General features: G+C 36.1%; 1 protein-coding gene and 1 long non-coding RNA gene across 3 annotated transcripts in view; both read right to left on the bottom strand.

Moving 5' to 3' along the window:
- The window catches only part of LOC127984588 (regulator of G-protein signaling 6-like), a 62156-nt gene that overhangs the window by 28135 nt on the left and 13316 nt on the right, over positions 1 to 20705 (bottom strand). The window lies entirely within an intron of this gene.
- On the bottom strand, positions 1047 to 3755 carry LOC127984592 (uncharacterized). The gene is made up of 4 exons (XR_008160619.1): positions 3281 to 3755; positions 3080 to 3165; positions 2873 to 2967; positions 1047 to 1382 (listed from the first exon to the last, which is right to left on the bottom strand). It is a non-coding gene; the product is annotated as an uncharacterized LOC127984592 (long non-coding RNA).

Raw genomic sequence — 20705 nt, 5'->3', positions numbered from 1 at the left:
AGTATATCATGAAAAGGTTCTCTAAACGAGCTATTAACCTAATCATCTGAGTCAACTAATTAACTCTAAACACCTGCAAAAGATTCCTGAGGCTTTCAAAAACTCCCAGCCTGGTTCATTACTCAAAATCGCAATCATGGGTAAGACTGCCAACCTGAGAAGGCCATCATTGACACCCTCAAGCGAGAGGGTAAGACACAGAAAGAAATTCTGGGCTGTTCCCAGAGTGCTGTATCAAGGCACCTCAGTGGGAAGTCTGTGGGAAGGAAAAAGTGTGGGGAAAAAAACGCTGCACAACGAGAAGAGGTGACCGGACCCTGAGGAAGATTGTGGAGAAGGACCGATTCCAGACCTTGGGGGACCTGCGGAAGCAGTGGACTGAGTCTGGAGTAGAAACATCCAGAGCCACCGTGCACAGGCGTGTGCAGGAAATGGGCTACAGAGAAGCAGCACTGGACTGTTGCTCAGTGGTCCAAAGTACTTTTTTTGGATGAAAGCAAATTTTGGATGTCATTCGGAAATCAAGGTGCCAGAGTCTGGAGGAAGACTGGGGAGAAGGAAATGCCAAAATGCCTGAAGTCCAGTGTCAAGTACCCACAGTCAGTGATGGTCTTGGGTGCCATGTCAGCTGCGGGTGTTGGTCCACTGGTTTTATCAAGGGCAGGGTCAATGCAGCTAGCTATCAGGAGATTTTGGAGCACTTCATGCTTCCATCTGCTGAAAAGCTTTATGGAGATGAAGATTTCGTTTTTCAGCACGACCTGGCACCTGCTCACAGTGCCAAAACCACTGGTAAATGGTTTACTGACCATGGTATTACTGTGCTCAATTTGCCTGCCAGCTCTCCTGACCTGAACCCCATAGAGAATCTGTGGGATATTGTGAAGAGAAAGTTGAGAGACGCAAGACCCAACACTCTGGATGAGCTTTTTTGTATTAAAAACACTTTTCTTTTATTGGTCGGATGAAATATGCTAATTTTTTGAGAATTTGGGATTTTCATGAGCTGTATGCCAAAATCATCAGTATTAAAACAATAAAAGACCTGAAATATTTCAGTTGGTATGCAAGGAATCTAAAATATATGAAAGTTTAATTTTTATCATTACATTATGGAAAATAATGAACTTTATCACAATAAGCTAATTTTTTGAGAAGGACCTGTATTTGTGGGTCTTGGAATATCTCAAATCCAATGCATACGTGACTCCCAAAAGATAGCAGCAGACTCTGCTGAGATTCCCAAGACTGCGGAGGACAGTGATGCCCTCAATCACAACTCCTACATCGCTGACTGCCCCATCATTGTCCCGAAGGATGTAGATTTTTATGACCTCCTCTGCCAACTCTGCTTGTACGAAGACCGGTAGATCAGCTGAACCCTACAGGCAAATTTTAAAGATAACTGGTTAGAGCTAACATTCAAACCTGAATGTTACAAGAAAGCGACAAATACACAAAACAAATAGCACCTGAAGAAGCAAACATTCTGTTGGACCATATTATAGGTAAAATCTCAAACAAAGTTTACTAGGGGGAGGAGTTGCAAAAATTAACAGCATTCTTCTTAACAAGAGGACAGGTTAATTTTTTACATAGGGACATTTATTTTTAACAATAAACCTAAAAGAAAAATGAAAAGAGACCAACTGCGAGCTTCTATGCTTTAAATCAATGCTATAGGCTTTTATTGAGGTCCGCATTATTTCAACCAATTTCTTTATAAACATGTTTAATATTTAAGTAAAATGACTAATGGTTTTGAAACAAAAAAGCTTGTTTAATTGCACTACTTGAAAAAAAAAAAATGCATTGCATTAACCCTCACACTCAACCCTTAACCCTCTAAATAATTATGTGGCTTAGTAAATATTACAATAATATTTAACTTTATGAACTTAATAAAATTTCTGAATATTATAAGATTGTAAATGTTTCTTGAAATGCAATGTACCCCTCCCCCAGCCTCCGCTGTCCTTCAATACCCACCAGGTCTGGATTTGTTGTGAAACAGCTGCGGTGACTGGAGTAATGGAATGAAAATTCGGCTTTAATGTATATATATGTGTGTGTGTGTGTGTGTGTATATAAATATTATATCAGTCTGGCGAGTAACCCTAAGAAAATTACCAGCCAAATAGCGATAGAGGGTAGGGGGGGATAGAAGGTAGTTTTTTCTGCATTTTTTTTTTATTTTTTAAATAAATGCAAGCTTAATGAGCTTAAGAAACTTATTTCAGAAACATTAAAAAGCTTACTGTTTTCAAACTTTTGACCGATATTGTATGTGATCTAGGTTTCAGTGCACTAGAATGATTTTACAACGGAGCAGGCCTTAAACTGGCTGACTCCCTATAGTGGGAGCTGATTAAAACGCACCAGTCTATGTTATGTCCACGCCATTTTAAATACTTTTGCATGGCGTATTTGTAGTGGTTATTTAAGAGCTCATAATTGAGTTCATGTAGTAATTATGATGTTTTACAACAACGTGACAGCTTTTTACAAGACAGAATGTCATTTGAAAGTTCATAAATGATGTGTTCCCTTTTGACAAGCCACTGACCCCAAAGGGGAACCTGTACAAAATCGTTTTCCATTGGGCATGTATAGTTATAGTTGCTGGACCACGGTACACTCACTTATCGTTAGACTTTCAAATGGCGGTTGAAATTAACGGTGATCCAAATAGTACGAAAGTTAATCCACTCAAAAAAAAAAAGAAAAAAAACCCTAACATACATATAGCTGCCCCACTAACGAACTTAGAAAACTACACTGTTATGTACACGTACACACGGTCAATGTTTAATCAACTTTTGAATAAAGTATCGCAAATATACATCGTTATAAAATGACTAACGTTACTTACAGGAAATTCGAGTAATGCTGTTCACGTCGTTGCTGAGAAAAGCAGTCCTTCAGTGACAGGTGCCTCTTGCTTGAGCCGCGAAACTCGTTAAACTTCTTAAGATGACGCAAAATACAAACACAATTGTTAGGAAATCCTTAATAATTAACTTCTGAATTAAACATCACAAACATATTTAGTTTTAGCTGGCTAAATTACATGACGTACCACGATATGAGAGGAGTGCGGGTCTTGCCGTTGCTGAGGAAATTCAGGAAAGCCGTCCTTCAGGTGACTTCGATTAAGCTACGAAACTTGTTGAAGATGACGTAAAATACAAAGACAATTGTTAGGAAATGCTTAATAATTATTAACTTTATAATAAAGTGTTACAAACGTAAGTAGGATAAGCTGACTAACGTTACTTACCAGGAGTTGTGAGGAGTATGGCTAGTCGACGTCTCTGCTGAGGAAAGCAGATTTTTTTTTCCTGCGGAGCTGCACACGTGATCACTTTAGCCGCGAAATTTACTCAATTTATTTAAACCGTCATTTATTAAGCTGGAGCTTTATTTAGGAAAATTGGTAGGAAATACTTAATAATTTTAGTTTCTAAAACAGATCAGTACAAGTAAATAATTATCAAATATTTATATTAGAATTCACCAGAAATATTGAGGGTATATTAAAAATATAATTAGTTAGTTAAATACTTATTTATTTTCATTACATAAACTTAAATAATATATGTAAATTTTAGAGAAATTATTTGTTGGATTTTTAATTATTATTTTTAACCTGACCCACTCAAAATATCACTTAAATGATTTCAAAAGATTTTATTAAGTAAATATAGCTCTTTATTTTTGTGAAATTTACTAAGCCACTGAATTACTTTTTACAGTGTAGCATGGACCAAATGCGCTGATCTTTTGTGAGTACTGCAGAAATCAGTGAATGAAATATTATTACCTGGGGAAACAATCATGCTCTTTTTCAGGCTTCCATGATTTGGAATCTAAAGGGTCTTGGTTAAGCTGAAAAGATTTGCACACAGGCCCTGCAAAACACCACAGGATAATCCACAACCCTGAGGTCACCTCTTTAAAAAATCATTATAATCGCAACAAAGCCTGTGTGTTAATCACCAGGCGAATGGATTGCAGATCACTGCAGGTTTCTCCAGTAATTTATAATTAAAGTAAAAAAATCTCCAGTGTACGACTGCTTTTGGATCACATGAAGGTCGAGAGCAGAGTCTGAGCATTGCAGAGAATCAAGTGCGCACTGATGGCTGATGCTTTTGACAGCAGCTGTGAGATGTTTCCTAATGGAAATATGATGACAGGGTCGCCAGGCTTTGAAAAAAAGCCTTAGACAGTTTAACAACCTGGATCCCGTCCTTTATGGAAATGCACACCCTTGATGCAGGGTTCTTAAAGGAATATTCCTGGTTCAACAGAAGTTAAGCTCAACTGACAGCACTGGTTGTATAATGTTGATAACCACAAAATATTTATTTTTATTTTCCCCTCCTTTTCTTTTAAAAAGCAAAAAAATGGACTGTGACAAAGTGGAAAACTGTTCTGTGGACAGACGAATCAAAATTTGAAGTTCTTTTTTGGAAAACTGGGATGCATCCGGACTAAAGAGGACAAGGACAACTCAAGTTGTTATTAGCGTTCCGTTCAGAAGCCTGCATCTCTGATGGTACGGGGTTACATGGGTGTGTTTGGCATGGGCAGTGTCAATGCTGAAAGGTATATCCAAGTTCTAGAACAATATATGCTCTCATCCAGATGCCGTCTCTTTCAGGGAAGACCTTGCATTTTCCAACATAATACAAACTTCGTACAGACAAATTATGCTTTTATAAAATTACAAGCTTCACATTTTAACTTTTAAATGTTCCAAAAATTGACCACATTTCATTCCATTCTTAATACCTTAACATAATCTCTTTTTTTGTCACTTTTTTATGGAATAATCGCCATTATGTCACAAATGCTGTTACAGGGATAGTTCACCCAAAATGAAAAATATTCTCAATTTACTCACCTTCAGTAGGTTCCAAACCTGGGCTGCATTTCCCCCAAAAATTGTAAGCTTAAGCACATTGTAGACCCATTGAAACCAATGGAGCTAAGATCAACTTAAGCTTACAATGCTTTTGGGAAATGCAGCCCTGTATGAATTTCTTCTTTTGAACACAAAAGAAGATAAATTGCAACTAAACGGTTGCTGGTGGTAGCCATTGAGTTTCATAGCATGGAAAAAAAACAGCAACTTTATGCTTTTGAACACTTCAAAAGATCTTTTGTACTCAACAGAAGAAAGAAAAGTTTTGGAACAACTTGAGGGTGAGTAAATGATGAAATAGACAAATCATTGCACTTAACTTGTTTTAAACACTGGATTTCATTCACTATGTTTCAATTACTAATTGTTCATCCATTCATTCTTTATGCTAATGGATATATATTTTAGCAGTGTTTTTTCCTTCTGTTGGTATCTACTGTAAAATGAAGAAAGAACGAACTAAAGTTCTCCTCAGTCGCACTGTTGACTGATTCAGAGACTGATTCTTTAAAACATTCACTGCTCTCTAATCTCAGTGATTCTCATGACACGGCCCACTGGAGCTGAACAGCAGTGGCATCTTCACAGAGCCTGAAGCAATCCACCAACAAAGTCAGAACATAGCACACGTGAATTAGATACAATAGCAAGACAACAACAAAGGAATCAATGCCAAAGCTGACCGAAGCTCAGCGAGCACCAATTTAATACAACAAGAAATTACAACTGACCCTGCTGACTTTATTAATAAGATGCACTGGCAAGAGAGAGAAAAAAACTTTCTCTACTGCTAAACAACTTTTATAGACATTACCATTCCCATTTATCTAAATATAAGAATAAACAGCAATTTAAAAGCCCATTTTACTCTCCAATCAATTCCTGATGGATAAAACCGTTCTCTCTTTATTTCACACTGTATATCTCTCTTTCCAAGTCATCCAGGACTTATATTGCATTTGTTCCTCACAGAACTTTCAGGTCCATATAATTTGCACACACTATGCAAACATCATTAAATACAGCATGAAGCAATATAGATAATAAAAAATAAAACAAGATTGCTTATTTAAATGATTTTTACAAAGTGTGATTAGGTTAATTTACATTAATGAATGTCATAGCATGATAATTAAAACAAACAGACTTGATGTTGAGACATTACATGTCATATCACCACCGACTCAATCATATCACAAGCTACAAACATTTTCTATCTTTGCTTACAAAGTAAATGTGACTGAATATGAAGGTAGTAATGTGGAGGATAGCATGTTAACTGCTGATAAGTAGCCATGGCAACAAATGGTCCAAATTATTTGAAAGGTAGAAAAGAAATGCGTAATATAGAACTGGATATAAATGAACAAGTGTGTAAACAATCAACACATTCAATTTATCTTTATCAAATGTAGTGCAACTTTTATAAAAATGCATTTCATTCTAGACACCCAAGAATAACAGACATAAATCAGGCTTGATTTATTTACCTGTTTCTGTAAATAAAGAGCTATGCCTACGCCATACACCTGACCATCTTTTCCCTTGAACAGAAGGATGACAATTTTCCCACACAACATTAATATTTACAGTGCAGTGCGATCAGCCAACTGGCTTTAAAACACTGCAGGTGGCTGGGTTCATTACATACTTGTCTATAATTAGATGACTAGCGATGACAGATGGACAGAGAGTAAATACTTTAAAAACATCCTGACACACCACTTTTTTTTCCTTTCTGTGGCATGTTTTAGTGCCATTATTTTGGGATTTTGGTCACATTTTTAATAGCAAACACAAGTAGAAGGGGGACAGGAATTCATCAGATGGCAAGCAAAGTTTTTTATTTATTATTATTATTATTTTTAGATTAATACATCAACAGCAATTTCTGATGTAAACTTTTAAAACTGAGCACAAGTAGAAACATGTGCACTACTGTTCAAAGGTTTGAGGTCAGTGAGATTTTAGTTTAAAAAAAAAAAAAAAAAAAGTATTTTTTGTTCAAGTCTGCACTGACTTGATTAAAAATACATTAAATATGGTAATATTTCCCCAGTTTAAAATATCCATTTTTGATTTTAATATATCTTAAAATGTATAATCAATGTTGAAAACAGTTGCATTGCTTCATATTTTTATGGAATCTGTTACACTTTTTTTCAGGATTCTTTGAAGAAAAGAATCAATTTAATGTAGTAAATATTTATTTAATAAAAAAAAAGTAGAGAAAGAAATTATAGAAATGTACATAACTTTTCCTTTAAGATTTACTCAAACTTGCATTTCCTGCATGAGAACTATGAATCCAGATGTGGCCAATGTGTGTGGAGCCCCGAGGCCGCCGCTCCAATGTAATAGTGGTCCCTCCAAACCCTGTCTAGAAATACAGTGATTGATTACGGTTTCAAATGTGAAGTACAGTATAATACACTGAACCTTCACGGGGCATGTTGTGAAGCTGAGAATGTCCCAGATAGGACCACGGATATCAAGCACAATACTGGCACATTAAAACTTTAATCACTAAAATAGTGTGAGACTATACTTCTGCAGATATAAATCATTGCATTTCATTTTGCTGATATCAATCACTGTATTTCACTGAAATTATTAAGCATTGCATTTCAATTGAGTGTTATCGACCATTATTTAAATTTGCCAATATCAATCACTGTTTTATTTCACCTAATTACTCTACCGACATTAAGGCTAAATGTGTCAAACCTTCAGAAGCTCATTATGAGAGAGTTCTGGGTGACTGAGCGAAATGAATGGAGCAGACTTGGATAAAACAGACGAAGTAGGAGTCGTGAGTGGGTAGAACTCAGCCGGAAAAGCCTTGGCAAGGACTGGAATTGAATTTGTCTCTGCGTATCGGCACATTTTTGATTCTCTGCAACTTTCATTTCAGGAGAGAGAACGTCGGATGTGTGGTCTCCATCAGATCAGATTGAAGGAAAGGAAAAAAACAGAGGGGGCACTATGGAAAGCTGAGCAAAACGTTTGATATTGACCTATTCTTGTTTTTTCTCCGAGATGAAATGAGACAGCTGGTGTACGCTGTGCTTGCTGTCAGTTGGACAGCTTTCTTCTTCACCCCATTTGCTTTGGACAGTTTTCAAATCAGTAGCATCTGATTCTACATTCTCATTGATCAGCCACCGCCAGACATAAAAGTGGGATACAAAGGGAAGGATGCTTGGCAGCGTCCCACTCAGCCGGAGCTCGGAGCCATTTAGCAGACTGTAAATCAGACAAGGTGAAGCTGGACCATTGCCCCTGAGATCTGGCCCAAACCAATGAAAGCAAATGGGTGATGTGTGATAAAACTAGACTGAAATATAAAAACTGATTTGGCTGATTTAGACCAATAGATGTGGAGAACATTCTTAAAAAGTCATGAAAAAGTACAGCCTTTGCATATTTCACATAATTGTTAAACATTTATACAAGAATACATTAGTATAACACTCAAGCAGCATGTTATAATCACAACGGTCCAGTGGAAGGAATGCTTTGGCATGAATGTAAAAAGAAGCATGGCAAACAATAGGGACCCTTTCATCTATTATTTCCAAAAGAGACGCATCTGATTATCTGCCTGCATAAACATAAACAACATCCACATTCCACAAAACCACATTTACTGCGCATGTTGTACATCTGTGGCCATTGTTAAGCGATGTGTACGTGATCAAAGCTTTGCCTTTGAAGACATCTTGTAAAGAAAAACTGCAAAAATAATTGGAATCTCTTTGGTAAACAGCTCAGCCAGTTTAAGGGAATTAGTGTTAAATAGTCAATACCAAATCAGATATACATAACATAAAATGCATGTACACAAACAAACAAACAAAATGCAAAAGCATAAGTGAACTTCAGCTGGTCAGGATGTTCAAGTCACATTGTGAATATGCACTAGAACAAATAATGAATAACTAATGCATAAAAAAATGCACAATATTGTATTACAATAGAGTACTTATTTCAATGTTATTTCAGCTCAAGTTTGAGAACAAGGACAGTTTTTTTTTAATATTGAAATGTTAATATATGTTAAATCATGTAATATTTTGGACTCTCTCTCTTAAATGTAACTCGCATAGAAACTTTCAAAAGTTTGGGATCAGTAAGTTTTTTTTTAATACTTTTATTCAACATGGATTCACTAAATTTATCAAACATGACAATTAATAATTTTTTAATGATATAAGTGATTTCCATTTCAAATAAATTTTGTTCTTTTGATCAAAGAATCAAGGAAAAAATGTATATCGGTTTCCACAAAACATTAAGCAGCACAACGGTTTTCAAGATCGATAATAATATTACATTTTATTGAGCACTAAATCAGCATATTACAATAGTTTATTACAATAGTAAAAAATGATCACTGGTCTGGGTTGTATACAAGGAGACTCGTAAGGAGTGGAAGGTGATGCTTGTGATTCTGATAGAGATCTTTCCTTCAGCTTGAACCTCTTATTGTTTTACAAGATCCCTCAGAGGCCCAATTACAGCATGCACTCTCCTCACCTATTCGGCTGTTGAACGGACCATGCAAACTAAAGCCTACTGATTGCCAAGCAGTGTTGGTTTTGTTGGCCTTATAACATCATTGGAGACATTAGTAGAAGCAGTTTGCCGTCTCCAAAAATCAGCTAATTAAGTCCCTTGCTATTGTCCTGCATCTACACAGGTACACCATGCTCTGAAGTCCAGCTTCAGATGCTTTGTGCAAAAAGTGCCAAACAGAATAACCAGAGCCAAAGGCTACAGTTTGGGCAGCTGATAAATTGGAGAGAAAGGGAATTATTGATGTGCAACTCTGAAATGCTGAAATGCTGCTGGCTCAGCAAAGCTCAGGCATCTCATTCATTTGGGTGGTGAGGGAATGTGTGTTGTAGAAGCAGATTACGCCAGTTCTGTTTGACAAATGCATTAGGCTGGCTGCATCCCTGCAGTCCTTTTAAAAGCCTCTAGCTCATTTATTGCCATTACCCTGGAGGTAAATGGTACAGAAAATTGGTATTTTCCAAAAGTAAACCATTAAAGGAATAGTGAAAGCTTTCTTTACATCCATATACCCATATGCAAACTCAACTGACCCACTGACAATTAATAAAACACTGATAACAACCTCCTGTTGTTTGATTTTTGGAAAATTAACACGCCAATGAACAAACTTTTCTCAGCAATTCATTCAATTCATGCCTCATTTTGATCAATATTCCTATATTCAAGATAAATACAAAAAAAAATCAATAACAGCATGTCCTCTATTGAAGGTTCATGTTACAAAAAAAAAAAAAAACACATCAATGCCCTTTTCAGATCTATGAACAGGACACTGTCAGAAAACATACATGCGCCACAATAACAAGGTTTTGAAAGATGAAATGTTCTTAAACACATTAATATAGCATATCGTAACAAAATACACTACATCTTTCAAAAAAGTTTGGAGTAAGTGAGACTTTTTGTTTATGAAATAAGTATCTTTTGCTAATCCAGGCTTAATTTTATTTGATCAAAAATACAGTAACGGGAGCAATATTGTGAAATATTATAATTTCTATTTGAATATATATTTTTTTTATTTAATTTATTCTTGTGATGGTAAAGCTAGATTTTTTTCACACCCCCCATTTTCACAGAAGAATGTGGGCTGTATAGAGTTTCAGACATAAAATACATGAACATCATAAATGGAAATAACACATGAAAATATTTTATATCCAGGGCATATCTTGGTTTACTCCGCATTTTGCTGGTGAAGTATCTACAGTGTCTGAACAAGACACCGTTCCCTTTCCATCAAATAACTAATTCTGTTTGTCTTGGTTAGTCATAATTTTACTCCCTTATGACCCGTCACCATTGGTAAGCAATGAAAACTTGAAAAATGAAAAGAAATGGACTGATCAGGGACATTAAACAACAATTTCGGCCTACTGCACACTGTAAACAAATCATATGACATATGAGGAAGAAAACAGCAGCAGGAGGGAGCCCTGGCTTCTCCCTGCCTGACATCCAATAGTATTTAGAGGAGCTGAGCCATGGTGGCTTCATGTCTCATCCTCACGATCTCCATCGACCCATCTGTTCAGATAAATTGACGGAGCTCAGAAAGCGTCTTCTCCTCTATGAAGTCCCCCCATGAGCTAGCAATTAATTTGCTCCCAGACCTCAAGTTACTCCCAGTGCTTGCCAAAACCAGGCACACAGATTTGCTGTCCTGTTCTGCCACAGAGAGCAGTTCTGCTCATGTTTACACGGGGTTAACGAACACATCTCTGCTGGTTTGGACAGGCGTTGCGAATAAAATGAGAAGGCATCATGGACAAAGAACAAATGAAGCAGATTATTTTGCAACATTTTGCAGAGATATTTTGCTTTAAGCAGATATTTTTGTTTCTTCTAACATTGAGAGTGTTTTGTTAAATCCAAACCTCCCTGGATTTTTTATTTAAAAAAATAGATTAAATAAACGGTGTCCACTAAAAACTGCACCAATAATTATTAATAAACTCCAGTCTTCTATCAATAGGAGACAAAGTTATTTTTTTTTCCTGCTGATATTTAATAATTCATGCAGAAGACAGTTAATGTGTCTTGGGCTATTTGGCCATCAGGGGGAAAATGGTAAAAGCCTCTTTGGACTATTGACACTGCCATCAATATTGAAGTTCCTTCCTGATTGAGTCCCTTTATGACCACCCCGGCACAGAGGATGTCAGGACAGGAGCCTGCCAGACATATGACGTTGTGGTTCAAGATATTAAAGTATTGTTGATTGTAATGTTGAATGGCTTCATACATGTATCCCAACTCTCTATTGTTCCCTGTGCTATACCTACCTCCCACATCCCGCTTTTATATCTGCTGCTACCTGTCAGTAAATGTTTATATGCTATACACACACACAGACACACACCTTCAGGATGTGAACCCTGGAAATCTGCCTTCAGCTTGATTTTTTATCTATTGCGCTACATGCATCATCATTCATTTTAGTTCTTATTTATAACTGATTACTCATTGCATTGCATCTTTTCCCCCCTACCTATTTATGCCAAGCAATGGTTCAGTTGCACAGCAAAGGCCAGCCTCATGGTCAGACAGACGGGTAAAAACCTAACTTGTGAAGTTCTGAAAAGAGTCATGGAAGACATGGCTACATTCATTAAAAAGGAATTAAGATGAATAGCCATTGTAAGGCACTGCCATCAGAAAGTAATTTCTTTTCAGCACAGTACGACCAGAGATAGTGACAGGCCATTATAAGTTTAGTGCCTGGCGACGATGTCCTACGGGAGGACACAGAACAAAAGAGACAGAGGCAAACAGTAATGTGAGAGAAGAAGGAGGGCGAAGGCAGTCAAGAGTAGTAAACAGAGTATTAGGAAGAGTCTAACAGGGAAACGAGTGAATATTCTCAAGACCTGGTGATGGATGGCTTTGTCAGCCACGGTTATTTTCAGTCCTCTGTTGATCGCTTCATTATTAAGGTTTGGATGAACAAGCATGAAGTTACATTTTCGGCCCATTAGCCTCTTTGAGAGGACCATTAACCCTGACCACTTTAATGTAATCTAAGGAAAACTGACCTTGCAAAAAAGGGGAAAAGGAGAACGAGCGAGACCTGTGGTGATCCTGAATGGTACTGCAGGATTCATGATCATTTTGTTTTGCCATCTTATCTCTTATATTGTAGTAAATTATTACAGTCACTGAGGAACCATGGCTGAGTATTGATCCGAGTATAGGATTTGTTAATAAGATGCATGGAGCCAGACCCTTATCTATCTGTTCTCTAAAAAGAAATAAAAAATATACAGAGATGAGGGAAAGAATAAGTCAATTAGCATCTTGCAGAGCAAAGAAATGAGTCAAGTAAAGTTTAATTTAAAAACAGCATCATCCAATTAGAACAAAAAAACAGTCCCTTTATTATCAGTGCTTGTTGTTTGCAACCTTCCACAGTCTAGAAATGGTTATATATATACACACACACACACACATACACAATTAAAAAATATATTTTTTAAATAAATCTCTTAAGGCTGCAATTATTCAAATAAAAATACAGTAAGGACGATAATTTTTAAATTTAACATGTAATTTATTCCTGCCATGGCCAAAGCTGAATATTCAACAGTCATTAATCTAGTCTTCTGTGTCACATTTCTTATTATCATCCATGTCAGTCAGTAGCCACATCTGAAATCACTCCCTGTTCCTTATATAGTGCACTAAAGTTTTGTGCATTAAGCCATGCAAGCTGTAGTTTAGGATTTTAGGCCTTATTCTTCATTGCCATGTATCCCTATAATCTCCAAATCAGAGTACTTTCCAGCTCATTAGCCACTAAGAACATTAGTGAAGCTTTGATTGGTGTTCAAAACGAACTGAATTTACATGTTTTACATAAATTAGACTTACGCTTCCCCCATTAACTTTTTCCAAACCTGATGATCCACACAGAGAGTTCTCACTGTCCACAGAATGACATACACATATCATTCCACTATGATTATGATCACACTGATGACAAGGCTGACGCCAGCTGGTTATGAAAGGTTATCATCTAAAGTTTGAACCAATTAGAGACGTCCTGGTGTAAATCAGTGTCAAATAGGGGACATGTGTTGTGTGTCCTGAAGCAACAAAGTAATCACTCTGCAGCCAGTCTGCCCCGTGGGTCCCAGAACTGCTGCAGGAAAGGCTCAGTGAATCTATCTGCCTGGATTAACATGCTCCGATAAGGCTCGAGTTGACAGGAAAGCCAATTAAAGCTTTACCATCCCTTATGAAAACCCGAATCTATGCACTCAGTGGTTCAATGAATTGTGAAAGACAAAGTCAATATTATCCCATGAAACTACTGCAAGTTAAAGCTGGTCTTCAGAGCTGCATTTATTCAGCACAGAAGGTCATTATTTGTATAAACACTGATGATATTTAGGATAGTTGGAGAAAAAATGAAAATACCATATTTATATATTTTATATTCATATACATTTTAACTTTCATATTTCAGTATTTTTTATTTTTATACAGTATCAGCATATTAGAATGACTGCTGAAATATCATGTGACACTGATGATGGAAGTAATGGCTGCTGAAAATTCAGCTTAAATATATAATTTGTATTATAATATGTATACATTTACTAAAATAGAAAATACTTATTTTAAAAGGTAAAAATATTCAACAATATTGCTGTTTTTACTGTATTTGTGATAAATGCAGCCTTGGTGAGCATAACAGAACTTCTTAATTCTTAATTATTCCAAACGTCTGACAAAATTCTCTCTCTCTCACTCACACACACACAAAATTATTCGGAAATAACAAATTAAATTTGTAGAAAATTACATAATTTGTATCCTAAGATTGTAGATGCATTCAAAGATTGTTATTATGCTGAACAGAAAAGCTAAGGTAAGCAGAGACAAACATAATAACAGCGGAGGATGACTCATACAGGTCATTTAAATCAACAAATACTCATTTTTTTGGTGCCCTAAAACATTACATCATGTTATTATAACTTAATTTTACAAATTGCATATTTTCAAGCTCTCTTTACTCCTCCACAGTTTGGCTGGCTCTACTCTGTAATCTATTCAAACAAAAATGAGCATTTAATATGACACAGCAATAACATATTTACCCCAGAGGTACAGCGACCAACATATTCTTCCAGTCTGCTGGAAATAAATACATTCAAATGTTGATACTGCCTAACGCGATACTGCTCATTTACAGATTGAGTGTGTTTCCCTGTGTAAACAACTACATTAGACATTTCTTCAACATTACTCTAGTATCGGGAACAACTGATCATTTATGGTGTTTTTTTCATCATCTGCATGGACTGAATATCTCACCTAATGTATCAGTATCATCAAAACAAACCAGATGTGGCCATAAATAACATACTGATATTTGGGATAGTTGAAAAAAGAAAAAATCTCCTATATAATGTATTAATTATATTTATATATAGTTTCATATTCATATAGAAACTAACTGTGTGTGTGTATTTCTTGCTAAATTAAGTTATTACCTTTCTAAATCACTATATATAGTAAATAAACAGGGAAAATTGTCTTTGAATAAACATAAAAATTTATAATTCATGTATTCATTCTTGCATCCACTGCATTAAATCACATACTTAAACAAATATTCACATACCCAACATTTAAACGACGAACAGACATAGGTCACTTTTAAAAATGGAACATTTAATTTTCCAGTTGTCAGAATCGTAGTTGCAGGATATTGGATCATAAAGAACCGAAAAAAAGTGTTCAATAATGCAAGACTTCCTCCCATGAAGGACGAAACCAAATTTATCCAGTGGTGTGGCTGTGAATGGAGAGAGGATCTGCTTAACTACAATGTGGACACTAATGTGATTTATTGTTAAGGAGTTGAAACATTACTCTGTGGCAGCTCTTAATATAGATAGACCAAAAACTGAACCTAAAAATCACACAGACACAGAAATAGGAGAGTGTGGGGGTGATGTACAGTACATGTCATGCAGTACGAGTTATGTGGCTTGTATAAAACAGCATATGTTAAGATCTAAATTCTGTCCATGACCCAAGCCAGCTGGGCGTTGAGTCCCTCTTAGAGTTGACAGCACAACAGGTAAAGAGAACAGAACAGCCGGAGGCTGAGCAGAGGTCAGTCTTTTTTAAAGGGAACCTGCTATGAGACTCTGTTTCAGAGGCACACATCTTCTCCCAGGTCTCATTGTTAAAGCAACCGTGAAAGTTTCCTGACCACACACTTCTAAAATTTAGATATTATATATAAAAATATATATATTCAATCAGTACTTTTTTAATTAGAAACAGACTTGCTATATTATATATTATATTATATATATATATATGTGTGTGTGTGTACTGTATGTATACATATATGCAAACAAGTCTGTTGTATATATAAACACACACACACATAAATATATATGTGATTTTTTTAATACCTTTTTTTTTTTTTTACCTATTCATTAGTTACCTGTTTTTTGTATCAATTTTGAAGCACTGCACAACACTTTAATGCATTATTTATTTATTTACTTTTAAGTTTTATGTCATTAATAATTTTTTCCCTCTTTGTTATGAATGTGTTAAGTGCTCTGAATTGCTATCATGTATTAAGTGCACTATATAAATATATTTTTTTCTTGCCTTAAGCATAAGGCACTTTTTGTTGTTGCAGCGCATTCACATATAGGGTGTGTTTTCACCCCACCGCTGTCCATCTGCTGCTCAGACGGGAATAGACTTCACCCAGTGTCAAACTCATGAATTTCATGTCAAGTTCAGAGCATGAAACAGCAGCATCCTCTGAATACACGATTCCCTTCCATTTCCCATATTGGTACCCACGTCCTCTCTCACAAAGCATAATTTAGCGTAATTAAAAATCCATTAAAAAATAATGACCACAAGGTGCAGCACAGCAAAAGCACATCTTGGATGCAGCCACACTGTCTGTTTTCCCACACCCTAGTTTCCTTGAGGCATCACAGAGACCACTGGTGAGAGATAGTCTAATGCATGCAATGAAGGTTACCACAACAAGCATGTAATAATTATTATAAGCAGTGTAAGAAACAAGCTTCTTTACACCAGTTTTTCTCACATTCTTTAGCCTGAGACAGGCTGACTCTTTTATCGTCTGGCCTGTGTGCTTTGCACACCTGTATGGAGTTTTATAAGCAAGCATTTCATCTCAGTCAAAAATACAGCTGTGGCATTTCTCAGTATTCATAGCACAATCCCCGATCTTCTGAACTCACTCGAAAGATGTGCTTTCTATTCATTCCTTTATAACACCACAAAAGAATGCACCAAAAAAGAGAATTTGCATATTTCATTATGCATCAAGTTAATCCTTAAAATGGCAAGACCATAAAGAGACATCAGAAAATTAATGTATTGTTATTTTCCCTCTTATTACGATTCAAAAATGTACTGTTATTTTAAAACATTTTAAAGCGCAGTCTCAAAATAAACAGCTTTCAATGCTATTGCAAGTTGCATTGAGACATTGTGATGACCTCACCCAGCTTGAGCATAAGGAAAGATCTTTTGAGGTGAGACAAAGTGTTCTCCACTTAGTCATCCAATTTAATGGCTCTCTATGGGGTGGGGACTGCTAAAATCCCTGCCCTTCTGTTCTGGGTTCAGACAGACTCAGGCTCCTTAGGTCTCATTGATTTTGCTCCTTATTAAATCTGTAATTATCTGCAATGTGAACTTAACCCTTTCATGCAATGTGATCAGTTATCTAATGGTCATTTTGTTTAGGTTTAATGGAAGAGTTGCATTATGAGGTAGACATTACTTTATAACATCATAAGCAAATTCAAGTATAACTATATCATTATATATATATATATATATATATATATATATATATATATATATATATATATATATATATATATATATATAAACCTTATCAGGTAAAAAGACCGACAGACAGAGACAGATTTGGACAAAAAATAAATATATATATATATATATATATATATATATATATATTTAGATTCTAATCCATTTAATAGTTTAATTAATGCACATTATGTCTACGTTTTAGTTTATACATGAAAGTATTAAATGTATTTAATTGTTATTCAGTAACCATGAGTAAGACAATGTCATTGTTCATAATGAAACTGAATTAACACAAAGGAAAGCTGACAATGCCAAGGTAATTTCAAAACATCAGCAGTTTACCTGCAGGAAACATTTGAGAAAGCACAGTCTAAACGTGTTTTGTTTGATTACTGTCCTTTGTGTAGTACGCTATTATTTTTCCTTCAGATTTATGATAAAAAACCCTCCAGCACTCTAACATCACATCATCTAAGGGTGACAGGCGTAAGATAAAACATCTTAATTGTTAATCCACTATGGCAACTTAATCGCCCTTTAAAACTCATTCAAAGTGTTATCGACAAATACGTTACACATTTTGATGAGCACAGACTACAGTAAGAAAAAAATAATTGAGAAGAAGCTCCGATTTGACAAGCACAACATTACCGTAAGCCATTTCGCTGTGGTTATTAGAAACCGAGCAGAATTTCACAATGTCAGCAGGCCTTATCAAAGCAATTAATCACAGCCTTGAGTGAGTTACATGAAAAAGCATTCTTCTCACTCATCACATCAGACTCACAAAACACTGTAATGTGATGGCGGAAGCTCTCATAACCTCCAACAACAACCAGCTGACAATAAACCCCCCAGTCAGCACTATGATCATTAAGACCAGTGGTTCAGGCCGGTTCCTCCATCTGTAAACACAGGACCAGTGCTTCAGCAGTTCTGGATGTGGTTTTAAACAAGGTGAGGTGCATTTGCTGCAGTCCTGTTTTGTGCTTCGGCTGGTGAAATGGTACAAGCACCCTCATTAGGGCTGACTCACCGGCATCCTCCGAGGGTGCCCGGGAAAATTGACAGGCTCATTACCGCAAGTCTCCTTGAGTGTCTAGGTTTTGTTTAAGGAGAGATGACAGTTCTATTTACCAAGAGTGCCTCCGCTTATACCCAGACACTCTCAGGAAAACACCACTGATATGGGGATTTAGTGTTTGAAGGTAGGCATTGCACTAAGCTGCTGTTAATATGGAACACTAAAATTGTGACATAAGTCTTCTGGATTGTTCGTCAATCATCCACGCGCATGCTAATTGTCTGGCATGCAGGGAGCTGTGGACCCGCTTTCATCCATTGTATTCAAACCCTCATGAATCTGACACTGAATGCTTTCATTTCTTTAAGGAACTCATCCAGTGTGGTTGGAACGCTTTGCCCTCGATAAGTGAGCGAACTACTGTTCAAGAGAATCATTGTGATCGTTAGTAGCCTGCAATTCACATGAGAGATGAAAGCTCTACAGACATCCCCTTCCGGCCGAGATAAAGCAAGCATCTGTTTGAATGATTTCAATAAAAGCTTGCAGGAAAATGAAGCACCTCTGGGTTAATCAGGCTCTGCGTTCCCAGACGAGTATCTGCAAGTCAATTGGTAGTTCCCAACCAGGGACACATGTATCCCAAGAGGTACTTGAGCAGGTTCTACTGGTGATTTGCTAAGTATATAAATGCACACATAAATAAATATGGCAGAAAGAGTAATTGTAGTATGCATGTTATTAATCATTTGCTGATTGCAATGAACCACAACTATATTGTTTGATTCTGATTTATTAAATGTACAAAACAGAAAACCTGCATTTATTGTCAGAGGAAGTAAAGAAAATAATTAAATAAATGCAATGTGGGGAGGTTTTGTATGAACTTGTATGGTTAGAATGACTGAAATATAACATTCTACGAAAAAAAAAAATGGAAAAAAGGAAATAAATATTTAGTGCAAATTTGCAATTGTTTCCCCACAATATATGGATTTGTATACGTAACAAAGTTTATGGCCCCGTGTTGCAGAAGTCTTTGATGTTGTTCTCATTAGCGTTAAGTAAAATGGGTGAAGTACATGCTGATAAAATGCATACTTTGACCATGATTAGAATAAATCGTGTCAAATGAATACACGTAAATGTAAAATATATTCATCTCAAGGTTAAGTGGATCATTAAAGATTAATTTAAAAACAGAAGGCTGGATGATTACGGCCTCCATCATCCTGTACAAACTAACAAGCAGAGGCTTACTTCAACATCACAGAACACTCACATCGGACAGCAGAGAAAGAAAGCTGAGTCAGATCCGTAGGGGGATTTTTCATTCTGTTGCTAAAGGCATTAGGATCATTATTCTTCAACAGAGAGGAGACACACTGAAAAAACATTAGATGCATGTAAAAATAAGGGGAATAATGTGTATCTAGTGTTTTTGCAACGATGAATTAGTTGATTTTTTGATGCTCAATTAAGAATGCCGCGGGCAAGGCGAATCTGCAGTTAATAGATGTTATTGTGATTTGTAGTCTCATCAAATTTAATTTGCTCTGTTCATTTTGGCTTAGGGCCAGGTAACATTTGTAAGTGACTTATAATAAGAAAGATTAGGAAAGGGTCACCTGTCCTATTGATTATGCAGTTTAATTGTGGTATTTGATTGCATTTCATTTTGGTAAACGAATAGATCCTGTCTATTTGATGCATGGAAATGCAGCTTGCTCTTTTATTGCATTTCAAGTATAAATGCAATGAACATGAGGCTATATAGTGTTTCACTGACAAAGGCTAGTAGTTGAGGTCTGTGGATTTTGCATTCATTTTAGCTTGAGGAGTGTTTGGCGAATTGCAGAGAGCGAGGAGGTTCAAACAGCCAGTGAGTCATAAGGAGACTCAGTTCATTATCAGTGGAACAGTCGATGCAGTATAGAAGCAGGAGGATTTTTGGGACAAAAACAAAAAAATAAAAAAGGGACAAGCAAGCTGTAGAGAATAGATATGTAAACTTACAATGCTGTGCATGAGGACAACTGTAAAGTTCACAAATGCAGGAAAAATCTTCCAGCATGACAAGGTAATAGTTAATAGATAGAGCCAGGAAACCATATTTTCACAATTATGGGAAAACCCCTTTAAAGGAATAGTTCAATTCAGAAATAAGTGTCTTTCTTAAACGTGAGAAAATTATGACAGAATTTTCATTTCTGAGGTAAACTATTTCTTTAAGGCAAGTCAGTTCACTTGGTGGCCATTTTGGAAATGCCGCTAGGCATTTTAACATTTGAATTTTGCTTTTATTTATTTATT

Source organism: Carassius gibelio, chromosome B20 (assembly GCF_023724105.1).
Source record: "Carassius gibelio isolate Cgi1373 ecotype wild population from Czech Republic chromosome B20, carGib1.2-hapl.c, whole genome shotgun sequence".
NCBI lineage: Eukaryota > Metazoa > Chordata > Actinopteri > Cypriniformes > Cyprinidae > Carassius > Carassius gibelio.
Note: the sequence above shows the minus strand (reverse complement) of the source record. Positions and strands in the feature narration are given on the sequence as shown.